General features: G+C 48.2%; 1 pseudogene; it reads left to right on the top strand.

Moving 5' to 3' along the window:
- The first annotated feature begins 736 nt into the window (after window positions 1-736).
- The window catches only part of LOC122351647, a 62,428-nt pseudogene continuing 50,586 nt past the window's right edge, over window positions 737-12,578 (top strand).

The following is a 12,578-nucleotide window of genomic DNA, read 5'->3' as shown; positions in this document are numbered from 1 at the left end:
GTTTAAGTTTCATTGTCCAACCTCTGTATATTTTACTAACAAGAAAATATGCTTCTAACCACAGGTCCAAAGCTGTTGTATGAAAACATTCAACCCCTAAAAATGAAAAGTGCGTGCGCTTAGACCCTGATGAGACAGTAAGCACTACCTTTCCCCTTCAAAGATTTTAGAAGTTTTTCATAGATGTGAGTGCTGTCTTGGATTTAAGCAAAGTACACTCTATGATCAAATATATGTATCGAAGTTCGACGCATGCCGTGCAGCTTTACGAAGGTCGCAGTTTATCATCAGAATAAAATACAGCCAACCAAACATATGGTTAATTTAAACGATCTGTGCCGAAGTCAGCCTAAGCTCATTTGCTCATGTGAAGAGGATGATTTTTTATGTTACCTGAAAACACGTTAAGTAGGCTACAAAGCCTGGATTACATAATTCAGTCACGGAAACATTTCGCGCGTTTGCTTTCAGTTTAGATTAAACTCGTTTTGACTTTTTTTGTTTGAGCAAAGAGTTCAATTAAAGTGGTTTAATTTGTTTGTATAATACTGCTTGTAATTCTATTTTCTCTATATTATTTGTAAATGTTATCTTTGTTTATCGGTATGTTGTGTTTAAATTAGCCTTTCATGACATATTATTTTTTTTAAATGCAAATGAACACCCTTTCGTTGTGTTGAGGTTTTGTATTTTTTAAGGGAGCGGCAGGTACACACCCTCAAGGATAGAAGCGCATACTTTCACTCTGGATCGTGAACAGAGAGTGATCTTCAATGAACTTCTGAAACAGAGACGAAGAGTTTGTGACAGCAGCCATGAGGCGGACTAAAGCGGACGTGGAGCGCTACATCTCTTCAGTTCAGAGCGCCTCTCCCTCGCAGAAAGCGGTAAGAAGAGCACCGCGGGCCTAATGGCCGTGAATCAGTCACAGTAACGTTAACCGGTCACCGGACTCTTTCTGTTACTGACAGACACACACCTGCTCCTGAAGCTTTATGACCGGCACTAGACCATAAATCTAGTCAAACATTGTGGAGAGTTACTCTCTGAGAAACATTAAGTCTGTAACTTCAGCTGGAGACTGAGGCACGGGTCTGAGGGATGTAGTTATTATTTCTGTCTGGATCAGTGATATGATGAAGTGTCTTCAGGCGAACTTATAAACGCTTATTGGTGTAAGGTATTTGTAGCTTTCATACTAAGCTAAGTTACACAAGCTCTTCGTGTAAACAACTTTTATTCTTGTGAAAATACCTCAATTCTATAAGAATGACATACAAACCACATACTTTGATAATCGTGTCTTAAATACAGGGCCCTTTGAAACAAGTTCCTTTTTTATTTTCATGTTTTTCTAGATTTGTTTAAATGGTTAAATAAAATGTTATCAAAGCACGTCTAATGAATTAAATTCATTAAAACTTGACAATAGTAGTTGGTGTTCATTAGGACTTTCAGTGGTGTTTCTGTGATCTGTGTTTCTTCAGAGGCCAGTCAAAGGATTTCTGTTTGCTAAGCTATACTTTGAGGCGAAGGAGTATGAGCTGGCTAAAAGGTAGGCTGGTTTCTGTGCTCTTTCTGCTTTGACCGATGTCCGGTTTGCTCTCAGATGAGCTGATGCGTTTCTCTCTCTCTTTCACACACTTCAACGGCAGACATGTTTCAGAGTATCTGAGCGTCCAGCCGAAGGATCCTAAAGCGCACAAGTTCCTCGGGCAGCTGTTTGAGCGTGATGGAGAAACGGACAAAGCCGTTAGGATGTTACAAGGTTTGGACTCTCCTCGTTTGCTCTCCTCACTCGTTCTCCTGCGGTTTGGTGTTAAACACAGGTTATGTGTTTGTTTGACCGGCAGCGCTCGGTGGATCTGAACCCGGCTCAGCACGATCTGGTCCTGAAGGTGGCTGAGCTGCTGTGCAGTAAAGCCGAGCACGACAGCCGAGCCGAGTTCTGGGTGGAGAAAGCGTCCAGGCTCCTGCCGGGACACCCGGGCGTCTTCGATCTGAGGGTGAGTGTGAGCTGAGGAGCTTCAGACGTTCTCCGCTTTGCTGCTGTGTCTCACTCCTGCGTCCTCGTCCTCTCTGCGCAGGAGAAGCTTCTGAGCGCTCAGAGCGGCTCTAACCAGCTGTACGAGCTGCTGCAGTCGGAGCTCAAGCTGCGGCCCGCAGACACCTACATCAACCACAAGCTGGTGCAGCTCTACAGCGCCGAGGGCCGGCACCAGGACGCTGTCAAACACTGCCTCGCCGTGGAGAAGGCCGGCGTCCTGAGACACTGTCTGGAGTGGTACCAGCTGTTGGTCAGCACCCTGCAGGTACAGCGCCGGCCGTCCTCACACATTCTCATACATCTTTAAACCTATACAACCGGCAAGACCAGACACACTCCTGTTTGCGTGTCTGTTTATGAGAACAAATGAGCAGCACAATGATAAATTAGGTATAATTTTATGAATGTAATTATTTTGATTGACTCTTAATCAATCCCTATAAAACATTGACATATTTTTCAACCCACTACATTGATCAACAAAAAAATATATATTATTATAACTCTGAAGTAATGCTGAAAAAAAATGCATAAATAAAAAAATAATTTACTAAATATGTTTAATTTAGAAATGTCATACAACTCAGATAGTCATGTTTCATATGTTATTTGAAAGATCTTACAAAGTAGAATAACACAAGTATAATTTTTGGGGGGTTTTAACTAAACTTGAGTGAGTTTCGTATCCAACATAAAAAAATTAACAATTTAAATTTTATTGAATTGTATTGAGACAATACATATCTTTATTCAGAGCAAAGTCACATGATTAAAATCAGAGTTTACACACAGGAATTTGCTTTGGTGACAGACGCTCTGCAGTACAAAAAGAGTGACAGTGACAATATAAGATACAGATAATAATAAAAATAGAATAAATAAACAGGGAATAAGAATATAAGAAAAATACACACTATACAAAATGGACATTAGATGGTATTTGCGTGTAAAGGTATGTTATGTTAAAATGCAAAGGAAAGTAAATAATTTATGTTTATTAAAGCCTCATCAGCTTGCACCTATTATAAAATTAAGACTATCAAATGATAATATTCAGATTTATTTTGAAGATTTTCAAAGTTGCAGAACACAGGATTTAAAAAAAAAAAAGATGTCCACTGCAATGGACATCAGGTCTTGAAAAGTGGCAATAGCCTGTCAATCAACAGTTAAAGGGTTAGCCAAAAATGAAAATTAGCTTGTTTTTTACTCACCCTCAAGGCATCCTAGGTGTATCTGACTTTCAGATGATTTCAATTGGAGTTTCTTAGCTCTTTTGCTCACTCAGGATAAGTACAGCTTTTGGAGAGTTGGGAGGGTTGTACCAATGATTCTCTCAGCAGTCCTGACTATTCTCTGAAGTCTTCTGAGGTCAGATTTGGTATCTGAGCTGAATGAGACAGTTATCGAAGTGCAGAGGATGGACTCAATGATGGCACATTAGATCTGTGTCAGCACAGTGTTTCCCCTGCCATCACATCCTATGAAGCTCAAGTTAATTGTATTTTTTGTATGTTCTTTATAGTGTCAGATCACAACAGAAAACATTTAGGATTACCGTTCCTATTGCTTGTTCTTTTATTAAACTCTTATTTACACAATGGGGAGTGCAGGAGGTTTCTCTGATTGCACTGTCATCCATAAACTACAGGAGCTTGACAGAGGTGTCTTTAGAGGTGCAGTCGTTGGAAGAAGAGCAGTGGGGAGATGTGAGATGTGAATCCTGATGTGAATTTACCAATTCTCACTAACTGTTAAAAGCAGATTTGAATTCAGCTGTTGGTGTGATCTTATGCTCCAGGGACCAGCCAAACATGATTAGTCTGTTCTGATTATATGTGTTAAAGAGATTTTACACAGCTCTAGTAAACTGCTGAAGATCTGAAAATGGAGACCAGCAGGTTTTCTTCTGCTTGCTGACACACATCATCTTCATTGATCTGAAGTGCAGGAGGGGGGGGGGAGGGTTTCCGGAGCTGTTAATGAATCTATGGAGAGAAGTCAGAAGAAGGAGTCAGAATGGGTGTCAAGTACAGGATTTTTTTCATACCTAAAGAGACTGAAAAAGCATAGCACAAGACACAAGCCAAACTTCAAAAACAAAGAAAATCTCCTTCAGAGCCTCTGACTTTGACTACACCAACTTTTTTGAGTTTTGTTTGCAGATCAATATTACTGCACTATATATTCTTTTTAATGATTGAGAACTTGCTCCCCAATAAGCACCTAATGAACACCTTAACACATTAATCCCTCTTTTACATTTTTCAATTTCAATTTTAAAGTTCTGTATATGTATTCCAAAATATTATTTTGAATCCATCCACATACCCAGGAATCTGACGACCTTCATTTGCGCAAGCTGATGACCATACATTTTCATTTTTAATTTTGGATGATTATTTTTAGTCAAGAAACAAATGACTAATTACAAATCCACATATCTTAGTGTATCCCTCTACCTTATTTACAGCATTTTCCAATCAGCTTTCCACAAATGAAATATTCCACCTTTTCCGTAGTGCTCCATCGTCTGCATATAGTGATCTACCTACTCCATTCTCTATACTTACAGTATCATCAAATTAAACAGAATAGTGCTACTTAGACTTCCTTGCATTGTTCTATTTTCTATTGAATATATTCGAAAAATATGCCATCCCCACTTTTACCTGAATTGTTTTACAAAACAAGAAATTTAAAATCCAATTGTACATCCATTAATTCCCAAACGTCCTAAATGTTCTCTGACTGTCTTTCACTGTCTATACAGAGTTATATTCCTAGATACTTTGATGAGCGTCCCGAGAAATAATCAGCATCACCCTGGTAACTCACAAGGAGCACCTGGCCGCACCCATCACAGGCTGATCGGTCCCAGCTGCAACTCATTAAGGACCGGCTACAAAAGCCCCACGAGGCATGGCTGTGGTGAGCAATGCCTCCATGAACGCTGTCACTAACTCTTACCTCTTGTTACCCTCAGAAAAAGCTGGTGAACCATCAACCTCACCTTCACAGCATGGACCCACTGCACCAGAGAAGGAGCACCACCACGCCAGGACATTGTTAGACACGTTTCACTGGTTTATTCAATTTGTTTATTAATAAAACCACACTCTCACAACGCGCTCCTCCCCCAACAGAAATTAAAGACCTCTTACAGTGACAAATTGTGGAACATCTAACCACTTGACTGGGCGAGACGGATCAGGAGCTTGCAGTCCTACGGACAGCTGCCACTCAGCACGCTCCGCTGCCTGATCCCCATGTTCAAGCCACTAGACTGCTGCCTAAGATGACGGAGAATGATGACATCGAAGCCCATGTCCACCAAGGACGCCATGCTTCCTGGAAACCCCTGGTTGGCGGGCTGCATCATACACCATGACCCAGCAGCAGGAGCCCCAAAAGCGAAAGTCAAGGTAAATGATAAACTGTTCCGCGCTCTCCTCAACTCAGGCAACACAGTGACTCTGGTTCGGTGGAATGTATTCGCCCCATTTGGAAGCTGTCTTTCACAATTACCTGTGTGCACGGGGACAATCGACAAGTGCCTGTCTGCCCGTAGAGGTGGGAATCGTGAAGGACCCACCGGTGCCTGTGCAGGTCGGAAGAGACTGGCCAGGGTTTGATCGTCTGCTAGCCGCTGCCACACAGCCCACCAGCCCCAGAGGGAACCGCCCTAACCGCTTTTCTGATGTCATCCAGCAGGTCACGGAGGGGCTCGTTTGCTAAAGAGCAGAAGGAGGATGACCGCCTGAAGCACTGTAGGCCCCAGGTTCATACCATCAAGGGCCAAAATGTGCATCCTGGGCTCCATTCTCTCTGGCACTTTGTTGTCAAAAATGGTCTGTTCTACTATGTTGCCCAGCGGAGGGGGGAGGAAAAACTCATACTAGTGGTAAGACGAAGACGATCCTGGAACTGGCACATACCCACCCTATGGCAGGGCATCTGGGAATGGCCCTGCCAGGGAACTGTTCCTGCTGTTTAGCAGAGTCGGCATTCCCAGCTGAGATCCTGACAGATCAGGGTACCCCCTTCATGTCCCGGCTAATGGCTGACCTCTGCCTGCTGCTAAAGGTAATGTAGTTGAGGACAACAGTGTATCACCCACAAACCGAATGGTTCGTCGAGCGGTTCAACCGGACTCTCAAACAAATGTTTAGACGGGTGGTTGCGAAAGACAAAAGAGATTGGGACATGATGCTGCCATACGTCCTGTTCGGGATCAGGCAAGTTCCCAAGGCCTCAACTGGCTTCAACCCCTTCAAACCCCTTTTTGGTCGGCAGCCCCACGGGCTCCTAGATGTCACCAGGGAGGCTTGGGAACAGAAGCCGGCAGCCCATCGCAGTGTCATCGAGCATGTAACAGAGATGAGAGAGAGGATCGACCATGCATCCCAACCACAGGAATTCCAAGTCGGAGAATGAGTAATAGTCCTTGTCCGTACCACCGCCTGTACGTTTCTGGACTCTTGGCAGGGTATTGAGGCAGAGTGGGCGGAGCGGAGACCCTCCAGGGCGGAGTGGACGGAGCAGAGAGCCTCCCGGGTGGAGCAGGCGAGTCAGATGCCCACCAGGACTGGATATCAGTGTCAAACACCCTCTGAATGCTCTGACATCCTCAAATGCAGCATCTCTCCAGCTGTTCCGGGGGAACACTGATGCACTCCCAAGCCAGCTGAGAGACATAGTCCCTCCAGCGTGTTCTAGGTATTTTACCCTGGACATGCCCAAAACACCTCCATCTGGAGCCGTCCGGGAGGCATTCAGAACAGATGCCCGAGTCACCTCAGCTGGCCTCTCTCGATGTGGAGGAGGAGTGGGTCTTCTCACTCTTTCTGTAAGGGAGCGCCCAGCCACCCTGCAGGGGAAACTCATTTTGGCCACTTGTATCAGGGATTTCATCCTTCTTCTCACGACAGACAGGTACATCAACCGGTGCTGCAAAGCTGATCCGATCTGTCGATCTCTCATTCCATCCTTCCTTCACTTCGTGAACAAAACCCCAAGATACTTCTCCACCTGAGGCAGGAATTTCTCACCAAACTGAAAGGGCAAGCCACCTCGTCTAACTAAGAACTATGATGGCCTCAGACTGGAGGTTCCCATGATTCCTTATCCCGTCTCATTGCTCTTTGCCTTGTTTATGGTCATGGTTGGTTTCCATGGTGTATATTTAGCTCCTTCCCCATGTTCATGTTCCCTCATTATCCTGTTTGTCTCTTCCTTATTTATATATATATATATATACACTGCTCACAAAAATTAAAGGAACACTTTAAAGAAACACATTAGATACATCAGATCTCAATATGAAGATATCTATACAAATAACGACAGGGCAGTGTCTTAGGAACAAAAGGATGCCAAGTCTTTGAATGGAAATAAAAGTTTTCAGCCTACAGAGGGCTTAATTGTGTAGACACCATAAAATCAGAGTGAAATGAAGATGTGGCAGGCCAGTCCATTTTTTCCAAAACTTAATTTCTGCAACTCAAAATGCTTTTCAGTATCTTCTGTGGCCCCCACGAGCTTGTATTCATGCTTGACAACATCGCGGCATGCTCCTAATGAGACGACGGATGGTGTCTTGTGGCATTTCCTCCCAGATTTGTGTGAGGGCATCCCTGAGCTGTTGTACAGTCTGAGGAGCAATCGTATGGGCGCCTAATGGACCAAAACATAATGTCCCAGAGATGTTCTATTGGGTTTAAGTCAGGGGATCGTGAAGGCCATTCAATTGTTTCAATTCCTTCATCCTCCAGGTACTGCCTGCGTACTCTTGCCACGTGAGGCCGGTAAGAGGAAACCAGGACCTACTGCACCAGCTTAGGGTCTGACAATGGGTTCAAGGATTTCATCTCGATACCTTATGGCAGTCAGAGCACCATTTCCTAGGCAGTAGAGGTCTGTGCATCCCTCCATGGATATGCCTCCCCAGACCATCACTGACCCACCACCAAACCTGTCATGTTGAACGACGTTGCAGGCAGCATAACGTTCTTCTTGTCTTCTCCAGACTCTTTCACGTCTATCACAGGTGCTCAGGGTGAACCTGTTCTTGTCTGTGAAAAGTACAGGGCACCAGTGGCGGACGTGCCAATTCTGGTGTTCTTGAGCATATGCCAGTCAAGCTCCACGGTGTTGGGCAGTGAGCACAGGGCCGACTACAGGACATTGGGCCCCCAGGCCACCTTCATGAAGTCTGTTCCTGATTGTTTGGGTAGAGACATTCACACCAGTGGCCCTCTGGAGGTCATTCTGTAGGGCACGAGCAGGTATCGGTCCTGCTGAGGGGTTGAGGACCTTCTACGGCCCTGTGCAGCTCTCCGAGAATAACCACCAGTCTCCTGAAATCTCCTCCATGTTCTGGAGATTGTGCTGGGAGACACATTAAACCTTCTTGCTGCAGCACGTGTGGATGTGCCATCCTGGAGAAGTTGGACCACCTGTGCAACTTCTGTAGGGTTAAGGAATCGCCTCATACTGCCAGTAGAGATAATTATGCAAGCCAAAATCAGCACGCAGTGGAAAACCAGCCAAAAAGATCAAGAGGAGAAACTTGAAATGACCTCCACATGTAAAACCAGTCCTGTTTTGAGGGTTTTCTGATTGTTGCCACTGAAGTGCAACTGTTGTTAATTCCATGACCACCAATACAGCTGAACTTGATTAACGAGGCCCTCAGCTGCTTAACTGAGCAGAAAATTATCAGACATTTTTAATTCAATTCATGCCAGGCCCAATAAAAAAAAATGTTCCTTTAATTTTTGTGAGTATATATATATATATATATATATATATATATATATATATATATATATATATATATATATATATATTGTGGCGAGGCAGAGGAAGCACAAGAGAAACAGGTGCAGTGAAACCCCGGAGGGTGTATTTATTAGGCAATACACAGAAGGTGAGCAGTGAGTTCGGGGAGTCCGAGGCGTGCGATGCGTGCATCCGTCTGTAGCAGGAAGGGGCAGCCGAAGTCCGGGGCTCTCAGGACTGGGTCCGAGGTGAGTGCGGCCTTAATCCTCGGAACGCGCCTCCGGCGTCGGGTTCCACAGAACCCGTTCAGGCTGCCCCTTCCTGGTCAGGTCTGTCAGAGGGCGGCTATGGAGGAGAAGTCGGGGATGAAACAACAATACCCTGCCAACCCCAAGAAGGCGCGTACCTGGGTTTTGTTGGTGGGCCTCAGGGTCTCCTGGACCGCGGTGACTTTGTTCTCCTGTGGCCGGATCAGTCCTCTCCCAACTCGGTAACCCAGGTACTTCGTCAAGAGCGCCAGGTGACATTTCTTGGGGTTGGCGGTGAGTCCAGCCCGTCGAAGATCCCGAAGCACCCTCCGTAGGCGCTCCAGATGGTCCTCCCAGGTCTCAGAGTGGATCACAAGGTCATCAAGATAGGCAGCGGCGTACTGTTGGTGGGGTCTGAGTAAGATGTCCATCCGCTGCTGCTGCTGCTCCCAGGCCTCTTTTGCCACGTCCAGCAGGCCTCGCGGCTGTCGGCCGAACAGCAACTTTCGAATGGGGTGAAGCCGGTGGAAGCCTGGGGCACCTCGCACCCCGAAGAGGACGTAGGGGAGCATCTGGTCCCAGTCCCGTTTGTCCTCGGAGACAACCCTTCTCAACATTTGTTTCAGTGTCTGGTTAAACCGCTCCACAAGTCCGTCCGTCTGGGGGTGGTACACTGAGGTGCGCAGCTGTTGGATCCGTAGCAGCCGGCAGAGGTCGGCCATCACTCGGGACATGAACGGGGTGCCTTGGTCGGTCAGTATCTCCCCGGGTATCCCCACTCTGGTGGACAGGGTGAAGAGCTCCTGGGCGATCGCCTTGGCGGTGGCTTTGCGGAGTGGGATGGCTTCGGGGTACCGGGTGGCGTAGTCCACGATCACCAGGATGTGTTCGTGGCCTCGGGCAGACCTCGGCAGTGGGCCCACCAGATCCATCCCGATGCGCTCGAAGGGCACCTCGATAATGGGCAGCGGGATAAGTGGACTAGGGGGAGGTGGCCGGGGCGAGGTCTTCTGGCACTGAAAAGTTTCACGTCTCCGTCGAGCCCCGGCCAGTGGAAACGGTCTCGGATCCTCTTGATAGTGTTGGCGGCCCCGAGGTGTCCGGCCAGCGGGTGGGCGTGGGCGAGCTCCAAAATGGTGTCCACTTTCCCTCGGGGCACCACCAGGAGCCGTTTCTCCTCCCCCCTCCGCTGGGCGACACAATAGAGTAGGCCGTTCTCCACAATAAAATGGGGAAGAGGATGGGGGCCGGGCCGCGTCTCCTCTCCATCCATGAAATGTACCTGGTTCCAGCAATTCTTGAGCCGGTCATCCTCCCGCTGAGCCCGGCCGAACGAGCCCCCTCCGACTACCTGTTGGAACACATCAAAGAAAACATTAGTTGTAGGAGGAGGGGACTCACCATCTCTTCTGCTGTCCGATGCTAGGAGAACGGCAGGGCGGCGGTTTCCTCTCCCCTCTCGCCTCTTCCGGCGAGGGCTTTGGGGGCTGACAGGCTGTGTCGCGGTGTGTAGCGCCTCCTCGAAGCCCGGCCAGTCCCGCCCGAGGATGATTGGTACCGGCAGGTCCTGTACGAGACCCACCTCCAGGGGCCAGCTTCCTCCTGCCGTCGTCACGGTGATTAGACGGGTGGAAACTTTCCGGGTGTCCCCGTGTACACAGGTCAGTGGCAGCCGTTTCCGTGGTTCCGTGCGCGGGGGTAGGAGGCGGGACTGAACCAGGCTGATGGTACTGCCAGAGTCAAGGAGGGCTCTGAACTTCCGTCCATTCAGGCCGACGGGGATTTCTGGTGCGGCGCGGGGAAGCTCCCGGTGGAGGCTGCAGCCTGCCAGCCACGCTCTAGGGGGGTTGGAGGCCTCTTCGGTTGGCATTGGCTCATCTCTTATGGTCGGGCCGCCCGCCTCTCCATCGGTGGCCGGGTGCCCTCCGGGGAAAAGATGGCGCCCGCTCCCCAGCCTCTCGACGCTGGGCAGCTTCCGCCAGCTCGACCGCCTCAACCAACTCCATGACGTTCTTGGGGTTTCTCATACCGACCGCCTGGCGATAATTCCGGGGGAGAGCCCGCAGGAGCTGGTCTATCACTACTCTTTCCACAATGATGGCGGGGGTTGGTGTCCCGTCCAGGAGCCAGTGTTGCGCTAGCCGAGTAAGCTCGGCGGCTTGGATCCTTACCGGCTGGCGAGACTGGAAGACCCACTCTTGGAAGGCTTGGGCTGCGCAGACCGGTGACAGACCGACCCTGCCCAAGATTTCCCTCTTTAGGTCATCATATACCTTCGCCAGGTCGGCCGGCATGCTGAAGTAGGCGCGCTGGGGCTCTCCTGACAGCAGCGGGGCCAACGCGCGTGCCCAATCCCGCCGGTCCCATCCCTCAGTGGTTGCGACGCTCTCGAACATCTCGAGATAGATTTCGGGGTCGTCACTAGCGGACATCTTGGGTAGCAGCTGTGTGGCTTGCATCCGGGGATCAGGCACGGCGGGGCGTGGTCGAGTGGCGGCGCGGAGGGCAGCGAGCTCCTGCTCGGTCTCGTTCTGGCGGGTAGCCAAATGCTCGACGATCTGTTGCTGGCGAATAGAAACCTCTGAGAGGCGTTGGAGGAACTCCTCCATCTTCGCCGGGAAGCGAGCGCTTGCCTGGGGGGAAAACAAAGAGAGAAGTTGATGTTGTGGGGAACCTTTAATAAAGGCGGCGACAGCGTTTTTCCTTTTTCTCTTTGTTTCCTCTGTTCTCTTGCGCTTTAAAACTGCCCGCATTCTCCACCACTTGTGGCGAGGCAGAGGAAGCACAAGAGAAACAGGTGCAGTGAAACCCCCGGAGGGTGTATTTATTAGGCAATACACAGAAGGTGAGCGGTCGAGGCGTGCGTGCGTGCAGCGGTGAGTCCGGGGGTGGTGTAGCGGTGAGTCCGGTGAGTGCAGCGGTGAGTCGTCTCGGTGCTTCCAGGGCTTAATATCGTGAGGGAGTCTGCAGTGAGGGAGTAGGGGAAGTAGCTCAGGCAGGCCCGTCACGTAGTCGCTTCTGGGAGACAAAGAAAGAGACAACAGGTTAGCGTGCGTTCCAGAGTCTCGTGGCTCCCCGAAGCCATCGCCTGGCCGGGCTTATCTGGCCCGCGGCTGATGAGCTCCAGGTGTGGCGAATCCGTCGTTGAGTGGCTGGTGTAGGTGTTCCAGGTTTGTTCCCAGGGCAACGCTGATCAATCCTCGGGACGCTCGTCACAATATATAGTTGAGGGAAAGATGAATTTTGTAAGTTTGCCTTGTTTATTTTAGTGATACCTTGTATTGTGAACACATTGTGATGTGTTTGATACTGATTTATCAAGAAGAAGAGACCACACAGAATATTGTATTTTTTTATTAGATAAGGATTTATAAGATATACAGCACACATAGTATTGCATTCACTTTATTGAATAGTAGAAAGAAATACCACCATAGCATTATATTTGAAAGTATTTTTTTAGAAAAATATTAAGCATGGAATATATGACATTTAGTTAA

Source organism: Puntigrus tetrazona, chromosome 9 (genome assembly GCF_018831695.1).
Source record: "Puntigrus tetrazona isolate hp1 chromosome 9, ASM1883169v1, whole genome shotgun sequence".
Taxonomy (NCBI): Eukaryota; Metazoa; Chordata; class Actinopteri; order Cypriniformes; family Cyprinidae; genus Puntigrus; species Puntigrus tetrazona.
Note: the sequence above shows the minus strand (reverse complement) of the source record. Positions and strands in the feature narration are given on the sequence as shown.